Source organism: Quercus robur, chromosome 5 (assembly GCF_932294415.1).
Source record: "Quercus robur chromosome 5, dhQueRobu3.1, whole genome shotgun sequence".
Classification (NCBI taxonomy): domain Eukaryota; kingdom Viridiplantae; phylum Streptophyta; class Magnoliopsida; order Fagales; family Fagaceae; genus Quercus; species Quercus robur.
The window spans coordinates 11,308,660-11,329,853 of NC_065538.1; the positions used below are offsets into that span (position 1 = coordinate 11,308,660).

At 35.3% G+C, this 21,194-nt stretch overlaps 1 pseudogene; it reads left to right on the forward strand.

Annotated features, from left to right (window-relative positions):
* The first annotated feature begins 8,417 nt into the window (after positions 1-8,417).
* The window catches only part of LOC126727791 (uncharacterized), a 55,964-nt pseudogene continuing 43,187 nt past the window's right edge, over positions 8,418-21,194 (forward strand).

Sequence of the window (21,194 nt, forward strand, 5' to 3'; positions counted from 1 at the left end):
TGGTGGTTGTATTGATAAATACCTGTGTATCAGTGTATGTGTATGTTTAGTTATGAATAATAATTATCGTGCTCTATTATGAAATAAAAAGTTCACTTATACTTCTTTCATTGTGTTGTAATCATGTGATTAGTCAATCTCTTGAGGGATCATGTTGTAATTTTATTTTGAAATAACTAGCGGAAAGTTTTTTTTTTTTTTTTTAATTATATATATTTCGCATGTGTAATACTTATTTTATTAAATATAATATTATTAATATTTAGAAAAATTAGTTATAATTATAATATGTGACAAGGAAAAGAAAATTAGACAAGGCAAATTGGAAGGAGTTATGTGATTGTTTCATTGATATATATTAAGAATGTGACATATTACTTGAATGAAATCACAATTATTTAATTAATTACCACTATACCTATGGCCTTTTTAATTATTTTTTTTTATATACAGCATAGAAATTTTATCATTTAAGTGTGTATATATATAAAATTTCCTCTTGGATATTTGAACTCAGGTTCTTACTCCTCACACTCCACATGCACTTATACTTGTAGAGTGATTGTTGTACTAAGAGTTTGCGATGGTCCTTGTGACCTGTTGATTGCCACCTCCATTTTGGGGTTAATTCCAGGGTTTAAATCACACTGCATTATGCTTAGCAGAACATAATTTTTTTTAATATAATACTTAAGCACTAAATTTGGTTTTTAGCTTTTTGATTACTTGCATGTGCCACTAAATTTATTTTTGTTGGATTTGAATGAATAATTCTGTACTTCTCCAATGAAGGATATCCATCTGGCGTAAAATGCATTTGGTAGATCAACATTTCTTTTTCAAAAAATGGTGTGCTTTTGAAAATAAAATTTTATTTAAAAGTCACTTACATTATAAGGCTAAAAAAAAAAAAATAATTTAAGGTAAATTACAAAGTTGGTTCTTATCCTTTACATCATATTTTAATTTGGTCCTTAACCTTTCAATTGTGTCAATTTGATCCCTAACGTTTTCACTGATGTGTCAATTTATTCATTGAATGGAAAAAGGTGATATGTCAAATAAAATAATAATAAAAAATTATTTCTATGCTACATCATCTACCAATTAGCGCCGCGTCAATTTAAAAATAAAAAATAGAAAACTTAGATTAAAACTAAGACATGTGTAATCCCTTACTCATCTTCATCTCAAAGGTCTTCGTTATACAAATTAGTGATCAAAATCAAAATTTCAAGCACCAAAGCAAATTGATTCCCTAAGAATTCAAAACGAGATCAAATATTGCAACACAACACGTAGCTTGTGAAGCTGCAATATGATAGATCCAAACAAAACTGGATCAAAGTGTAAATTCGTTGATATTGAAACTTAGATCTGTGGGCTTCTAGGATTTAAGATCGAAAGCACTTGCGTAGACCAACACAGTCCTCTCCAAGGCCCAAAGCATATATAGCAAAGACTCAAAGACAGAGAGAGGTTCCAAAGCACAGAAAAAATAATAAATTAATAAAGCGTAAGAGAAACTGGTAGAGAAGGTTCTAGTGATGTTTTAGCTTTAGATTAGTTCAGTGAAGATTTGAGGCTTCTTCTCTGTGTAATTAGAAACATTGAAGTTTTTGTTTGGTTGCTTAGATAACAAAGGTGGATAAGTGAGGAAATGATTAGGGAAATTGGAATTTTGTCCTAGTTTGTTTGTTCAACGTTGTTATGGGGAAAAATAAAAAGAATTAGAGAACTGATTTTTTTTTTTTGAGAAACAAAACTGGAATTTCATTAAGAAAATCAACCATGATCGATTAATTAAGAGAACTGATTGAATGAGTGAAGTTTGAATTATTGGTTTTGTTAGAAACTAAAACAGTGAAATTTCAAGTAGGATAAAAATAGGAATTAATCATTAAAATTTTTCTTTTAAATTTTATTCCACTTGGCAGTACACATGTCATTTAATGTGGCATAAAAATAGTTTTTTTTTTTTTTTTTTTAAATATTTTGATTATTAGCCACATTAGCATTTTTCATTTATCACTTAACAACAAAGATTATTTTGACACAATACCAAAATGTTAGGGATTAAACTGACACATTTGAAACGTCAGGGATCAAATTGACATACAGTGTTGTGGGGCCCAAAGTTTGAGGTCCCAGCCCACTTTACATTCGAGGCCCAAAGCCCAGACCGAGGAGCCCTATTGCCGAGGACGATCCCACGCTCAACACCTCACAAAACGCCTGAGGAAAAGGACAAACTCCGTACAGGGATAGGACAAGGAAAAGAATGCCGACACCGCAGTCTAGGGACCTACATCTGACAGGCCCATACTTCAGACCATGCTATTTAACCTTTCCCAACCACTCAGATGTACGGATTGATGAGACAAGTCCATACCCCAAAAGCTAAACTGACACGTGGACACAAACGGAGAAGGAAATACGAGTATAAAAGGAAACAAAAGCCAAGAGGAAAAGGGACCTGAAAAAGAAGAAGAACGGGAAGAACATGATGCTCCTCGGACTAAGTTCGAGGACTAAAACCCCCCGAGCTACACCGATGTGAAGCCTAGCCATTCTGGCCAAGCCTACCTTTGCATGAGCTTCCATGAAAGTCACGACTAAGCCATCGTCCAAAGACCAAGGTCCAGCCTTTCAAGCCCACTCTTTATGAATTGTATTGTTCGGGCCTTTTACATACGAGCCCAATGACTCCATGGGTCGTTAAAAATCGTGTCCCTACAATTGGCGCCGTCTGTGGGAAGGCTTGTGCGTTGGCGCCGGTGGTGGTGGGTTTGCAAGAGCTCCATCATTTCCAGCAACACGTTGTTGTTGTTCCGACATAAATCTCCGCTAGGGGCTACGCCTCGCAGTGTCAACGGCACGGGCAGCTCTAGGGGCTTCCAACATCAAGCTAACGCCCCCCACCTAGGTCGAGGGGCTAATTTTCGAAAATAAGAAAAATTACAAGTTTTGGACAGAACCAAGGCCTTGTATGGTCCTCGGACTCAAGCCTATGGGGAAACCAACTACTTAAAAGAGAAACTACAAGTTTTGGACAGAACCAAGGCCTTCTATGGTCCTCGGATTCAAGCCTATGGAGAAACCAACTACTTAAAAGAGAAACTACAAGTTTTGGACAGAACCAAGGCCTTGTATGGTCCTCGGACTCAAGCCTATGGGGAAACCAACTACTTAAAAGAGAAACTACAAGTTTTGGACAGAACCCGGTACAATCGAACATCGGTCCTCGGATCAGAGGCCAGGAATTATCGGAAAACACGGCCAAAGTTCCACACTACTCGGCAGCTCTCTCGGATGGATTATTTTGGGTCCCTCATTCTCAGGCACCTACTTCACGTGCGTTACGATACACTCAACTGTTATCTCGGTTAGTCTCATAAGTTTAATTTGCTATTGATTGCTGTTATTACATTTGATAGTTTCAATAGGTTCAAATCGGTAGTTTTTTGTCACAAGGTTTTCTGTCCTATGTATCATTAAAGGAAAATACACATATAGCATACCCATTCACAAAGTAATTACCGCAGAAAAGAAAAGTATTTAGAGGGAAACAAATTTATCTTTTATTAGCACAAAGAAACAGTACAGCGTACAATGAAAAAGCTTGAATAAACTTATACTAAAATCTAACTACATAAGCGGAAAGAAAAGATACAAGAGAGTGAAGAAAAAGCCGAAGAGGAGGTGCAGGGAAGAGGGGTGTTGTCGTTCCAAAATGTTGTCTAAGGAGACCATTTCTCAATACTTTTACATGCCTATGACTCAGGCAGCAAAAGAATCCAACTTGGGGCTAGCACCGTTGAAGAAAAGGTGCAGGGAGCCGGAAGTTGATGAGCCTCCATGTTAGCCACGCTTGCGATAGAGCAGATGGTGCTGATGACGGAAACCCTTACTTCTGACGCACCAAGAATTTGATGTGACCAGTGCCTGCTTCGGATTTTGACTAAAGGAGGCAGAGATACCATCCCCACCTTATCATGACGAAAGATCATCTTGAATCTATGTCTCCCCTGTCTAGACCGCAACACCTTGAATTTTGGAAGGACTCGGTGCCTCTGAAGCAAGTGAAGATCCCTCATCCCCATCCATGCCTCAAACATATTGCTCTAAGGGTGGATGGCACTGGAAATGGAGATTGTGAGTATGACGGAAGGATTATGATTCTGGAGGGAGCAGAAGGGTGTATATGCAAGGGGAGTGACCCTCTATCCTATTTATATAGAGAGCAAACCGGAGGCATTTAATCCATGCAAGTTTCCAATAAGTACCACAGACAAGACGGTCCTGGCACAATTTCCTATGCCATCTGCAACCGCAAGGTTTGAATAACCTCGTGAAGGAAACGTATTAATGGCGCGCCTTGGACACTGAAACGTTAAGGACGCCGCGCGAGAAAACCTAGAGGAATGTCTCACCGTTTTGCGCGCCCCCTATGCAAACGAAGAAACCCCGGCATTAAAGAAGTATTGAGCTGGGCAAGTCATGGTTTGGGCCTAACATCATCAAAACCCTCCTCCCTAACCACAAGGTCGGGAAGTAGGATTTTGAGGGGCTATTGTGGGGCCCAAAGTCTGAGGTCCCAGCCCACTTTACATTCGGGGCTCAAAGCCTAGACCGAGGAGCCCTATTGCCGAGGACGATCCCACGCTCAACACCTCACAAAACGCCTGAGGAAAAGGACAAACTCCGTACAGGGATAGGACAAGGAAAAGAATGCTGACACCGCAGTCTAGGGACCTACATCTGACAGGCCCATACTTCAGACCATGCTATTTAACCTTTCCCAACCACTCAGATGTACGGATTGATGAGACAAGTCCATACCCCAAAAGCTAAACTGACACGTGGACACAAACGGAGAAGGAAATACGAGTATAAAAGGAAACGAAAGCCAAGAGGAAAAGGGACCTGAAAAAGAAGAAGAACGGGAAGAACATGATGCTCCTCGGACTAAGTCCTCGGACTCAAACCCCCCGAACTACACCGATGTGAAGCCTAGCCATTCTGGCCAAGCCTACCTTTGCATGAGCTTCCAAGAAAGTCATGACTAAGCCACCGTCCAACGACCAAGGTCCAGCCTTTCAAACCCACTCTCTATGAATTGTATTGTTCGGGCCTTTTACATACGAGCCCAATGACTCCATGGGTCGTTAAAAATCGTGTCCCTACAAGTGTAAAGGTTAAAGACCAAATTCGTAATTTACTCTATAATTTATTACTTTGATAAAAGTTGAATAAAATACTAAATTAAATAGTGAATGTTTGAGGCTAACAAAGCTGGTTGGGTCATGCCCATGAAAAATGATATGGATTCCATATTTCCATGGTCATGACTCGGTGTGAAAAATGCTACATGTTGGATGAGAAAAATGTCTTGCCTTGGTCTGTTGGATTCCTTTGTTGATGACATCAAGCGTGATTGATTTTAACGGTTTTGATCCCAAGAGACCTTCATTAAGTTGTATTTTTATTTATTTAAGTTTATTAATCCTAGTCAGCAAGTACGTCTAGCATTTGAGTCAGCATAACAATTATTATTTTTATTTTAGCTGTTGGAGAATGCATTTTTTTCCATTAAATAATAATTTTACTCTTAGAATATTAATCAATTATATATGTTAAAAATAATAACTCTAACACCAAAAAAAAAAAAAATACCAAAAAAAAAGGATTTATGCACAAACAAAATAATTAGATTATTTTTAATCAAATAATTTTGTAAAAAAAAAAAAACCATATACTAATATCAATAACCCCAATTTCTCTACAAATTTCAAGGGGTTCTCATTAATTCTCTAAAATTTTACACTATTCCTACAACTTCCAAATTTATGCACAAATATATTTCCAAAAAAAAAAAAAAAAAAAAAAATACTAGCACCATATGACTCAATGTAAACATTTACAAGCTGTACGAAGTTTTGTTGCCAAAAAGATTTAAAAAAAAAAAGTTATTTAATTCAAAACTTCAAATTTCCAAAGTTGTAAGAAAGTTATGAGCACTTTCATCATTTATTTTAAATTAGTTTATAATTTTTTATTTAAGATTTGGTTTTCGCTAAAAGTTGTTCTTACACAATGTGCATCATGTTGTAATTGAAAGTTGTAAGAAAGTTATGAGCGCTTTCATCATTTATTTTAAATTATTTAATAATTTAATTATTTAAGATTTGATTTTTGCTAAAACTTGTTTTTACACAATGTGCATAATGTAATTTAAAATATTTTTGTTCCGTTATTTTTACAAACTATTTTATCATTCAATTTTTATTTTATATATATATATAATTAAATATGAAAGAAATCCAATTTAATTTTCAATCATAGTCTAATTTGATTCATATAATTTTTAAATTTCTTGCTAAGTGAATTATCAATGAAAGCTAAAGACTAAAAACAGAAAAAGGAAAGAAAAAAAAAAGATTTGGTTTAACTTTGACAAAGTATTGATGTGATTGTTAGAAATGGGGATGGTGAAAATTAAAAATAAATAAACAAATAATGAAAATGAAAAATATATTGATGTTGGACTTAGGCTTCATTTTAGGTTTCGTTACCATCTAAACCAAATCTATATCAATGTAAACTAAACTAGCCCAACAAAAAATTAATAACATTTGCTATCAATATTTACTTTTCTTATAGTATTATTATTATTATTATTTACAAATAATGGTTTGACAAATTAAAATTTAAAATTTTATTGATAAAAATTCAAATGAATTTTATTTTTCATTTGTATCAAATAAACTTCTATTTGATTTTATAAGTAGCTATTTTATATTTTCAAATATAGAAATATTATATATAAACTTAATTAGTAAAATTTAATACACATTTAGTTGTGCTTGTTTATAAATGTATCACATACATATGAATAAGTTATAAACTAGTTTCATTCATAAAAATAAAACCTAGTTTTAAAATTCTTTAAAATTTTCTTTTCTAATTAAATGTATAGTTTTAATTGTAATGGAAATTCTGGTTTTTATTTATTTTTGTTTCTTTTTGAAATATTAAAAATAAATTTAATAGTATTTTATGATACCATTGAAGTTAATAATAGTGCTTAAAAGAGATAACGTTATTTTTCATTCATTGATTGGATTCAATTAGATAAGCTAAGATAGCTAAAAATATAAAAACTATTGACAAGATATAAAAAAATAAAATAAAAAAACCTGTAAGGACGTAACTTGGTTCCCTGGCCCAAAAGATATATGGACCTTGGCCCAAAAAACCCCAAAGCAATGAATTTGTAGAGAATGAGTTGGAAATCTAGGTTCTAATGAGTTGGATAATTGATTCAAATGATAACAAAATACGAACAGGCAACTTATATTTAAAGAAGGTCATCCTCGGCCCAATCCGAGGAGATCAGTTCTTGCATGTCTTTTGGATTAGGTTGCTAGTCCGGTCCATGTTGTTGCCGTCCTTTATTTTTCTCTTTTTATGGCTCCCTCACTATCAGGGTCTCTCATCTATTTTATACTATCCTCTTCCTCCACTTTCCACCTTCCACGTGTAGATTTAGATTGGTAACTCTAATACTTGTCCCATTAGCCCCTCCCTAAAGTCTTTAGGAGCAACTGTAAGACTGAAAAGCATGGTTCAATCAGCTGCAGAGCATTCAATACTGTGGTAGCAGCCTTATCTTAGATATTTTATAGCTCTCCTTTGTTCTGTTCCTTCTTAATACTTATCCTCTTCCCTAGAATGGTCTAGAATGTTGCTTTTGATGGTAGACTATGCCCTCCCTCCTCGGCCTTGCCCAGCCAAGGAGGGATTCTTCCTCGTTTTCCCCCTAGGTGGCTCTGATTGGGTTCCATTTCTTTTCTCATTGGCATAGACCCTTCTAGAAGTGTTTAACGTCCTCAGATTGGGCCGCTGGCTCAACATATATATAAATATAGGCGCTCTGGCCTTTCACCCCTACAATAGCCCCTTGAGATCCTTCTTTCTTACTCTTCAGGAGGAAAGGAAAATGTCGATGTGATGATAGTTCCTTCGCACCCAATTTACATCACCTCTAACTGTACAGATTTTATTATTATTTTTTTTATAACTATCCAAGTCACGCTCCTGACATTTCAATATACGAGGGGTGCCGTCATTAAATTCTTGTGGCTCCATGTTCCCTACACTCTATGACGTGATGAGGATCCAACGGTTGAGGATTTTATTGGAAATTGAGCAGGATTTCTCCTACTTGTAGCTTTCTCTTAGAACTACGAGCGGGATAACTCCCACAAGGTTTCGCCTTTTTATATAAGGCGCCCTGGGGGAATCATTCTTCTTCACTTTACAAATCTTCGAGTCCTCCAGAAATTTCAAACTCTCAAATCTTCGGGGCTTCCAAAGGATCCAGCCAAGATGGTAATCAAGGCCTAGGGGATGAGATGGCCAAGGATAAAGGCAAGGGTGAGGAAACCAAGCCCTCCTTAGAAACCAAGGATGCTGCCAGGGCCCAAGATGGCACAATAAAGACGAAGGAAGCAGAGGCTAAAGATATTCCTGCCTTTCAGCCGGGCAAGAAAGAAGATCCTCCTTCTCCAGCCAAGGCCCAAAGCAAGTGCAGATCGCATCAGATTTTTGGTGCGACAAAGTTTGGGTTCCAACCTATATCATGTGTGCACAAATGTAAAAACATTCTAAGGTTGATTAAGCAAATTAACAAGAACAAGGATAGGCAGGCTTTCTGTTTTTCAGCCTTGATAGTAGAACATCTTGTAATTAGGAGAGAAATGATAGATAGGTCTCCTATTTTTTAGCCTTGATAGCAGAACATCTTGTAATTAGGAGAAAAATGATAGATAGGTTTCCTATTTTTCAGCCTTGATAGTAGAACATCTTGTAATTAGGAGAAAAATGATAGATAGGTCTCCTATTTTGTAGTGAAAGTTTGCCGTTATGACTAATGTACATTTCCTTCATCTAATAAAAAGGGTCTACACTTTTTACTTTGTGAGTCTTTCTTTTCTCTACAATAACTATTTTACGAATGGTGGCGTTGTTATTTTTCCCTCTAATGGGACTTAAAGTTGAAGATGTTGTCAGTAATGAAAAGTTGTTACCCTGACTTCATAAAAGCCGACAGTAGTGCATGGTTGCTATCTTAAGTAAATTAACTTCGTAAAAAATAGTAAGGAAAATAACCATGTGCTTATACCGCGAACTGTGCAATCCATCATAGAATACTAAATCCAAAGCAAGTGATCCAAGGGGACCATCACGTACTAAGGTTCTGTTTGAACACTTATAGGAGATGCCAGAGTGTTAATTTCCCCAAAGCATCTGGTCCAATGACTCCAGGCATGACTTTGGTTCTGTTTGAACACTTATAAAAGATGCCAGCGTGTTAATTTCCCTAAAAACATCTGGTCTGAGGACATCAGGCATGACTTTGGTTCTGTTTGAACACTTATAAAAGATGTCAGCGTGTTAATTTCCCCAAAACATCTGGTCTAGGACTCCAGGCATGACTTTGGTTCTGTTTGAACACTTATAAAAGATGCCAACCTGTTAATTTCCCCAAAGCATCTGGTCCGAGGACATCAAGCATGACTTTGGTTCTGTTTGAACACTTATAAAAGATGTCAGCGTGTTAATTTCCCCAAAACATCTGGTCCAGGACTCCAGGCATAACTTTGGTTCTGTTTGAACACTTATAAAAGATGCCAACATGTTAATTTCCCCAAAACATCTGGTCCAGGACTCCAGGCATGACTTTGGTTCCGTTTGAACACTTATAAAAGATGCCAACATGTTAATTTCCCCAAAGCATCTGGTCCGAGGACTCCAGGCATGACTTTGGTTTTATTTGAATACATATAAAAGATGCCAGTGTGTTAATTTCCCCAAAAACATCTGATCCGAGGACATCAGACATGACTTTGGTTCTGTTTGAACACTTATAAAGGATGTCAGCGTGTTAATTTCCCCAAAACATCTGGTCTAGGACTCCAGGCATGACTTTGTTTCTGTTTGAACACTTATAAAAGATGCTAACATGTTAATTTCCCCAAAGCATCTAGTCCGAGGACTCCAAGCATGACTTTGGTTCTGTTTGAACACATATAAAAGATGCCAGCGTGTTAATTTCCCCAAAAACATCTGGTCCGAGGACATCAAGCATGACTTTGGTTCTGTTTCAACACTTATAAAAGATGCCAGCATGTTAATTTTCCCAAAGCACCTAGTTCGAGGACTCTAGGCCTGACTTTGGTTCTATTTGAACACTTATAAAAGATGTCAGCGTGTTGATTTCGCCAAAGCATCCGGTCCGAGGACTCCAGGCATGACTTTGGTTCTGTTTGAACTCTAATAAAAGATGTTAGTGTGTCAATTTCCCCAAAACTTTTGGTCCGAGGACTCCAGGCATGACTTTGGTTTTGTTTGAACACTTATAAAAGATGCCAGCATGTTAATTTCCCAAAAACATTTGGTTCAAGGACTCTGGGCATGACTTTGGTACTGTTTGAACACTTATAAAAGATGCCAGCTGTTAATTTCTCCAAAGCATCTGGTCCGAGGATTCTAGGCATAGCTTTGGTTCTGTTTGAACACTTATAAAGGATGCTAGTGTGTTAATTTCCCCAAAACATCTGGTCCGAGGACTCCAGGCATGACTTTGGTTCTGTTTGAACACTTATAAAAGATGCCAGCGTGTTAATTTCCCCAAAGCATCTGGTCCGAGGACTCCAGGCAAGACTTTGGTTCAGTTTGAACACTTATAAAAGATGTCAGCATGTTAATTTCCCTAAAGCATTTGGTTTGAGTACTTCAGGCATGACTTTAGTTTTGTTTAAACACTTATAAAAGGTGGGAGCATGTTAATTTCCCCAAAGCATCTGGTTTGAGTACTCCAGGGATGACTTTGGTTTTGTTTGAACACTTATAAAAGATGGGAGCATGTTAATTTCCCCAAAGCATCTGGTTCGAGGACTCCAAGCATGACTTTGGTTCTGTTTGAACTCTTATAAAAGATTCCAGCGTGTTAATTTCCCCAAAGCATCTGGTTCAAGGACTCCAAGCATAACTTTTGTTCTGTTTGAATACTAATAAAAGATGTCAGTGTGTTAATTTTCCCAAAACTTCTGGTCCGAGGACTCTAGGCATGACTTTAGTTCTGTTTGAACACTAATAAAAGATGCCAGCGTGTTAATTTCCCCAAAATTTTTGGTCCGAGGACTCCAGGCATAACTTTGGTTCTGTTTGAACACTTATAAAAGATGCCAGCATGTTAATTTTCCCAAAGCATCTGGTCTGAGGACTCCAAGCATGACTTTGGTTTTGTTTGAACACTAATAAAAGATGCCAGCATGTTAATTTCCCCAAAAGTTCTGGTTCGAGGACTCCAAGCATGACTTTGGTTTTGTTTGAACACTAATAAAAGATGCCAGTGTGTTAATTTCCCCAAAACTTCTGCTCCGAGGACTCCAGGCATGACTTTGGTTCTATTTGAACACTTATAAAAGATGTTAGCGTGTTAATTTCCCCAAAACTTTTGGTTCGAGGACTCCAGGCGTGACTTTGGTTCTATTTGAACACTTATAAAAGATGCCAACGTATTAATTTCCCCAAAGCATTTGGTCTGAGGACTCCAGGCGTGACTTTGGTTCTATTTGAACACTTATAAAAGATGCCAGCGTGTTAATTTCCCTAATGCATTTGGTCCGAGGACTACAGGCATGACTTTAGTTCTAGTTGAACACTTATAAAAGATGGCAGCATGTTAATTTCCCCAAAGCATCTAGTTCGAGGACTCCAGACATGACTTTTGTTCTGTTTGAACACTTATAAAAGATGCCAGCATGTTAATTTTCCCAAATCATCTGGTCTGAGGACTCCAGGCATGACTTTGGTTGTGTTTGAACACTAATAAAAGATGCCAGTGTGTTAATTTCCCCAAAACATCTGGTCCGAGGACTCCAAGCATGACTTTGGTTCTGTTTGAACACTTATAAAAGATGCCAGCGTGTTAATTTCCCTAAAGCATCTGGTTCGAGAACTCCAGGCATGACTTTGGTTCTGTTTGAACACTTATAAAAGATGCCAGCATGTTAATTTCCCCAAAGCATTTGGTCTGAGGACTCCAAGCATGACTCTGGTTCTATTTAAACACTTATAAAAGATGCCAGTGTGTTCATTTCCCCAAAGCATCTCGTCCGAGGACTCCAGACATGAGTTTGGTTCTATTTCAAAACTTACAAAAGATGTCAGCGTGTCAATTTCCCCAAAGCATCTGGTTTGAGGACTCCCAACATGACTTTGGTTCTGTTTGAACACTTATAAAAGATGTCAGCATGTTAATTTCCTCAAAGCATCTGGTCGAGGACTCCAAGTATGACTTTGGTTCTGTTTGAACACTTGTAGAAGATGTCAGGGTGTTAATTTCTCCAAAGCATCTGGTCCGAGGACTCCAGGCATGACTTTGGTTCTGTTTGAACACTTATAAAAGATGGGAGCATGTTAATTTCTCCAGAGCATCTGGTTCGAGGACTCCAGACATGACTTTGGTTCTATTTGGGCACTTTTAAAAGTTGTCATAGTGAGAAGTACAATGCATTTGCACAATGGGCAAGCATATGTCAATGGAAAATTTCGTTAATAATAATACCTTTTCAAGAGATACTAAAACTAGCCCCACTCTGGATCCCCTTTAATTTGCAACATCATCAATATTAATCCTCCTGGACAAAGGGTCCGAATTAGTGGGACCATGCCAGGTAATTTTCCATCCATGTTTTGTTTCTCATAAAGAAAAATTTTCTTTTAAATGGGGTTTTAGCGAACTCGGCCATTAGATCAGTGATGGCTTCACCCTTCACAGAGGCGCGAGACATGTATTCGATATAGAAAGCCCCCAATATCGTATCCTACTTGGCAATCCTCTGCGTAACATGCATCCTTGCCAAAATGGCCTCTTCTAATGATCAATCTCCTGCTGCATCGCCTTGGTATGTTGAGCGTTGAACTCACTAAAACACCAGATCCCTACAGACGGTGCCAATTGTAAAGACGTAACTTGGTTCCCCGGCCCAAAAAGCCCAAAAACAATGAATTTGTAGAAAATGAGTTAGAAATCTATGTTCTAATGAGTTGGATAGTTGGATAATTGATTCAAATGATAACAAAGTAAGAACAGGCAACTTATATTTAAAGAAGGTCATCCTCGGCCCGATCCAAGGAGATCAGTTCTTACATGTCTTCCGAATTAGGTTACCAGTTCGGTCCATGTTGTTGCCATCCTTTCTTTTTCTCTTTTTTAGGCTCCCTCACTATCAAGGTCTCTCCTTTATTTTATACTATCCTTTTCCTCCTCTTTCTACCTTCCACGTATAGATTTAGATTGGTAACTCTGATACTTGTCCTATCAGCCTCTCTCTAAAGTCTTTGGGAGTAACTGTAAGGCTAAAACGCATGGTTTAGTCAGTTGCAGAGCATTTAATGCTGTGGTAGCAGCCTTATCTTAGATATTTTAGAGCTCTCCTTTGTCCTGTTCCTTCTTAATACTTATCCTCTTCCCTGGAATGGTCTGGAATGTTGCTCTTGATGGCAAACTATGGCCTCTTTGCTCGGCCTTGCCTAGCCGAGGAGGGATTCTTCCTTGTTTTCCCCCTAGGTGGCTCTGATCGGGTTCCATTTATTTTCTCATTGGCACAAACCTCTCTGGAAGTGTTTAACGTTCTTGGATTGGGCCTCTGGCCCAACATATATATTAATATGGGCTCTCTGGCCTTTCACCCCTACAAAACCTATAGATAGTAGCAAACAGATAAAAGTTAGCTGAAATACTACAATAAGACTTATTAATAGTACCAAAAAGTGCAGTAAAACTCATAAATAATAGTAAAAATAAACTAAATGGTAAAATAAACTTTTTTTTTTTTGATACCATAAGATTTCTCTGTAATTTATAGCCAAACGCATAATATAAAAAGAGAAGAAAGTGTCACTCAATACTCTAAAGTGGAAGCTAATAGCCAACAGGGGCTTGGCTCAACTGGTAAGGTTCGGTCACTTCGTCTAACCCACCTAGGATCGAGTTCTGCTGCCAACAGGCTTTCGTCTGGTGGGCATCCTTAGTGAGGGTTGGCCCCCTCACACAGTTTGGAAAGGAGTGCAACATCTCCCGCCTCTAACTGGCGCCCTAACCTGGGGTTTAATATAACCATAAACACCTTTTTTTATTGATTGTTTTTCTACGCTTTCCTTTTTAAAAAAATTTTAAAAAATTTAAAAACTCTTTTATGTTTTTTGAGAAGCAGAAAACAAAAAGATTCCAAAGCTATCTTCGATGCTTGTTTTTGCTTTCAGTATTCGGGGTTTGGTTTCTGACTATTAATTGATTCGATTGACTGATTGTTTGTGGTCTTTCACAAACAGCACAGCTGAAACAATTTCATGAGCACCAACAAAAACACAACGATTTTTCTTCCCCATCGTCTTCTGCATCATCAGCAAGGGAGACTCAGTCCTCAGCTCCTCCACCGCAGCCACCACCAAAAGAGTCAATAGCTCGGCGTTACAAGTTTCTTTGGCCTATGCTCTTGGCTGTCAATGTTGCTGTTGGAAGTCTAATTCCTTTTCTTATTCCTCAGCTTTGTAATTTGTTGTTTACCTTAATTTATTGGGTTTATTTATGTATGTGGGTGTTTATTTCGTATACAAAGTGATTAAATTTATAAAATGGTGATATGGGTTTTGAGATTTCAGCTTCAAAGAATTGTTTTTCAAGCTTATTAAGTGCTTTTCTTAATGTCGTTTTGTTGATGGGTATTCTGTTATTAGGATTGGGGTTATGGCTTTAGTCTCATTTCCTAGGGATACAATCACAGGGAGAGAAGGGAGGAGGGGGTATTCTGATTAAATGGCATTTGGTGTTCGAAGTTTGGGCTTGTGTGCGATTTATGATTCTCCTTATTAGCTGAAAAATAGTGTGAGAATATGTTGACTCTAGCTTCTATGGATTTAGATCTTAATTGGTTATGTAACATCTGATTACTTCTTACTCTTTTCCTTCCAAAAAAAAGAAGAAGAGGTTTTTGCTCTCTGCTCCTCCGATGCACTAAGAGTCTTGGAATGCTAATGCAGAAGCGTGGTGGAGTATTAGAGCTGAAATAAACATATATTGTAGTTCCAAACTAAGAAGCCAGAATGAATCTGGAGAATTAGAGGGGAAATCAATCTTGCAATTCTCTCAAATTACTGTAAAACTTTCAAATTCTTCGGCAATTGATAATTTTCATTGTTCCTTATTTGGGCTTAGAGAAATGAAACTTGAGCACTGTGGTTGACTACTTTAATTGTTCTCATTGTTGAAGGTTTATATACAGGGCATTTAAAGTAAGGAGCATTTGGATTGTAGGGCCAATAATTTAATTCCTTTACCTTCTACCCAAGCATGAAGGGGATAACCTTTGCTTCCACCACACCGTGCGCTGGGGGGAAGTTGGGGAGAAGAGGGGGTGGATTGCTTGGGTATTTGGAAGTTGTCTAGTTTCTATATGATAAGATACAAATATAATTAAAAAAGAAAAAAAAGAGAGTGGAGGTTGTGTATTCACTATTCATTCCAGAGTTGATAAATTATAATCTTTTATGCTTTGATCCTATATAATGGTCGTTAGTGCTTACTCAAGGCTGGGCATGATGCAATTAAAGATGAGTTTGCTATGTGTGTCAACCCAAGAAGAAGGAATACCATATGATCAAAAATCTTGATCACAGGTGACTTATTCCTCTGTAAAGTACTATAACTGTCTATTTGAGCTGGGGGAGGGAGGGTGTTGATGTGTATAGTGTCTGTAACCTAAATGTATTTTAGCTAGTGCCAGTTCATCTTGTAATAAAAGAACAAACCTGGGATGGAGAAAATTGAGGGTTTCGATGAGAAGGGATAGAACCCTAGGTGGCTTCAACCCTCAAATTTTCTTGGGCCTTAGCATCAACTCTCTTCTACCAAAATGTGCAACATTCCTTATAGAAAGGATGCATATTGCTTCATTTGGGGAATTCTGGAGTTTGTTGTTGATGGCATTTCTTCTTGTTTTGTTAAAATGGTAGTAACAGGAATATCTAGAGGCACTCTTCTGCATTACTAGAGCCTTATGGTTGCCTAATCAGAGTGATGTTTTTGGCTATTTGTCATGGATCTTACAGCCAATGGTCAAGTAAAAGACTTACTTGTCCATCCTTATAAGTTACAAACAATAATCATGATTCATGACCATTTTCTCATTGGCATAATCAGTATGGATTATTCGGGTGTGGGAAAAGAGTAAAGACATAAACATAATCGTTACAAAAGGTGGGAGAAAAATACAAACAAAATGCATTTCTTGCAAATATTATTTACTGGCCAGCTAAAGCTCTGCTACTTGTGATTAAAATCTTTTACAAGTAATCTTTGGCTTTATACATGTCTATGATCAGCAATATGTTGAATAGACAAAGTTAGTATCAATTCTTTTAGATGTGCCCAGTATCTTGCATTGCATACTGTAACATTAAGTAGGATGGAGTTATTCATGTGCCTCATTTGGAGGTTATAATTATATAGGTGAGTAGCAACATATTCTTTTTGCTCAAACTAACTCACCTGTTTAAAATTAAGAGTAAGGCTACCAATCACCTTTCCCAAACCTCGCAAAAGTGGGAGTTTTGTGTATTAGATATAATTATTTTAATATATTGGACCTACGTCTGTTGATCATCTTTAATATCTTGTTTGGTGTCTCAGTCAGGTTTGAGAAGGAAAAATTGGAATATACAAGAAGACTTCAGGGGTGGTAAACTGGTTTCATTACATTGCAATGGAAGTAGAGTGAGCAATCCGATAAAGGAAATATGTTCCTTGCATGTTTTGATCCTATATAGTTTGAGAGGTATTCATATCTAGTTTTGTGGCCAAACTTGGTTTTTTTCCCGTGTTTCTATGTAGTTTTCCTATATAACTAGTAAGTTTTTTATTCTCTAAATATGCTTGTTATGAGTTTCTGTGAACTTTATACTTTTATAGCCTACCTCTTTATGCGGACAAAGAAGATAGATGAGCACATAGAGGAAGAAATTGCAACACCAGTTTCAACTTTCAACCACAGCTGCAAAAACTTCTCCTCTTGCTGAAAATCCCTTCCCCCCTCGCCACCCATGACCCATCACAGAGCCTGTGATGTTGCGGGAACAAATTCCAGAGAATCAGAAATGCAAACTTTTCAAGTCAATGTTGGAAGAGAAAAGGAAGATCAAATCGAAAGATCCTGAAGAAAAGAAGCGCATTAGGAAAAAGCCATTCTCAAACAGTTTATTTGAGTAATATCTATCCCTGGTTTCTAATTATTAATACTATAAATGAACATTTTCCTTCGTTTTTACATGAAGTTTTATTTATCCTTTATTCAAATATCAATGAGTCTCCCAATTGTCTGCATAAAATCATGTGCAAAAACTTCATCTGGTTTCATTGAAGTTCTTTAGATCATTGTTGTTCAATGCAAGAATAATGTTGGTGTTAGTCGGTAAAAGATAGCGCAGACCAGTGATTTCCATGTTCTGCCACTTGAAGAGCAGATGACCCATTTATCTTTTTCATGTAACAAATGTTTCATCAATAGAGATCCCTCAAATTTTCTGTTCTAGGTGAAGAGTTGAGGGTGGAACCTCAATTTTGCCTAGCCAAAATCACTCAGATTGGTGGTTGAATGAGCCATCAGCCCTCAGCTAAAAGATAACTATAGAAAATCATATCATGGGTCCGTTTGGATTGAACTTATTATTGCTGAAACTGAAAACTGAAAATACTGTAGCAAAATAATTTTTAAATGTGTAAATAATACCGTGGGACCCATTTTTAATATTTTTTAATATGTGAACAGTATATGCACAGTGCATGAACAGTTTATACACTGTTCATAACAGTAAATATTGTCTCCCAAAGTCAACAAATGTGGACAAAAAAAAAAAAAAAAAAAAAGGAGAAAACGTGCTTTGAGAAAACACAGACGTCGGATAATTGCTATCCAAACGCCCTCCATATTATATATAATAAAAGTTGGGATGAGACATCGTGGTTGTGCCAAATGGCGGCACCAAATTGCAGAATTTTTCTTAAATTTTTAGATTTTAAGAAAAAATATATATAAGTTTTCTTCAACTATAATTTCTAAGTGGATAAAAATCTTAATTTGATTAAAGTTGAATTACACTCACTGTAAAATTCAAGAAAAATCAAAGAATTTTTTAAAATAAAAAGAAAAATTAAATATTATGTATATCACTATATCTTATTATAATTAGGATTTCTAATTAACGTGTTTGTTATTATCCCATGAAAAAGATGGAATAAAAAATGCCATAATTTTATGGATAGAATAAAAAAAATGTTGATATCAACATATTGTAAAAAAAAATTAAATAAAAATAAAAACACGTGAAGGAGCATAAGGAGATAAGATAGAGTTATTTATTTATTTATTTTTATTTTAAAGAATATATATTGTTATGGTCCCATTTGATGTAAAATTTAAATCCTATTGAAAATAGAATTGTTAATCAATGTGTTATATTACCAAACTAAAAAAAAAAAAGAATAAATAAAAAAGAAAGGTCATATGAAATTATGAATAGAATGAAAGGCAAAAACCAAAAAAAAAGTGATTGATCTGTAAGGAAATAGGATATGTTTTTTTTTATTAAAACCTAATTATCAAACATAGAAATTTAAAAACAAAATAAAATAAATACACAAAGAACAAAACTAATTTATCCTGAGAACTGATAAAACAATAGAAGAAAGGTTGATAAGAACAAATAATATGTTATATTTATCTAAAAAATCATTGTAATTAAAATAAAATAAAAACCCACAAAGAAGAAGAAGTTGTTATCAACATAACTTTATCCAAAGAAGTTATAAAGCAACTAAAGAAAAGTACAACTAATTTGTAGTAATCTTTTCCAAAAAAATTGTACGGTTTCTCTATCTTAAAATTCTATATCAATTAGGTTATGTTCCATCTACTTTGCAAGGGCAAAAATTGTTTATTGTATCTAGTGAATCTAAGATAACAGATGTTATGCCATCACGAAAGGTAGGTACAATCTAGATGCAATTTGTAACGTTAAGATGGAAAGGTAAGGAAATTTGTGTTATTAATATGTTCGATCTATCACCCTATCACAATCTCAGTCCAACAACAAACAACAAAGGTTAGTGATTCTCATACTTATTTTTTTAATAGGAATTGAAAGCTAATTCTTAGTACTTTTGAAATAGTGTTGTTTTTCATTATGGAGCCAAATATTGTTGTTTTTCATTAGGGAATCAGATCTCTTAAAGGATTGATGAAATTCATGTTCCATTCACTTTCTTTTATATAGTTTTAGATCTATTATTTTATATTTATTTCAGTTTTGTCATAGGAAACTCTTAAATTGACATTAAATTCAAAGGTTGTATAATATACAGTTCTATTTTTTATTTAGTTTAATTTTCTTTCTGATTTATATTTTCAATTTTAGCTATTGGTATATGTTTCATTCCATTTGTTATATGTCGTAATAGTTTTTTCTTAAAATTTATTTTCGACTTTTTCATAGGTGATTCCAAGCAAGCATCCTATAAAATTGTTGAAGACTCCTAAATTGACATACAATTCAAAGGTTGTAATCTATGTTATTCTATTTTTTTTTTAAACTTAGATTTTAATTTCTTTTTGATTTGTATTTTCAATTTTAGTTATTGCTATATAAATGTAATTTTATATTTTCTTTTCTTTTCTTTTTCAGTGTTGTCGTAGAAGATTCCATGGGTTCTAAGATTGTTGAAGACTCTTGACACTCAATCCCAAGGATGTAAAGAAAAAGTTCTATAGGCTTTTAAGGTAGATTCCCATTTTATCTCAATTTCATTTTTTAACTCAATCTTAATATTCTTCCTTTTACTTATTATTAATATTGGATATTGAGGAAGATTTCCATTTTATTTCATTGGGTTTTATTTTTTATTTTTTATAATTCGATAACTACACCAAGGCTATTTCTTGGGTTTCATAGAATGCATTATTAACTTTTTTTTTTCTTTGGAACAAGTGTTTAAACTGTTTGGTTATTGAAAATTAAAAAAATATTACCAATAATTTACTCTAAATAAAACTCTATCATCTAAAATATAAATTCTCTTCTATTGTAATTCTATTACTAAATGTTTGTGGCAATTTAAATAAATTTAATTCAATATATATAATAAAATTTATATACTATATACCATACTTGCACGAAGTTACATATATTATAAAATTAATCCATTTTATCATATGGCTCACTTATTATCAATATGATCATAATTTATTTCCATATAAATTTTTAATAAGTCGTGCATCACCCAAGTATTATACAATGTAGAATTTTGACTACATCATCAAGTAGTCTAAGAGTTGTGATACTCAATCAATTATCTTATATTATATATATATATATATATATAGAAAATGAATTTTTTTTTAATGCTTATACATTTGTATAGCTTATAATTTGTGAATTTTATGTTGATACTGATTTGATGCTTAAATATTAATTTACATGGACATATTATTTTGTTAAATGTTGATATTAATTTTTATTGTTTAGTTCTATTAGACAATTGGTATTGTTGAAGAGAATTATGAATAAAAATATTTCATTTAATTTATTATTTCTCAAATGCATTATTATATATAGTATTTAATAAGTTATTGGCCAAAACCGTGCAACGCACGGGCATTCAACTAGTGATAATAACAATAAGCTCCCCTCATTGCATTCAACGATCATAGGATACAATTTTTGACATTTTACTTTATTAAATGGGAAGTGGCCCAGCCATTAGCCTAGCAGTCTAGGTCCACCTTGATGCTAAGCCCCACCAAACCAAGCCCCGGATTGGTGCTTGTAACCATTGATTTCAATGAATCATATCACTAGGTGGTATACATTCAACTCACCAACTTAACGAAACCAACCCAACCTAATGCATTGGATTGGTTTCATGAGTTGTGCATTGGGTTGAAATTTTATTTTGAGCCTCAGATGGTTTTTTTCCATCCATATGACCCAACTCAAAGCATCTTATATGTAAATTTATTTCATTACCTTATTTTAATTTGTTTGGTTTGACTATTTTGGTATTTTGAGAA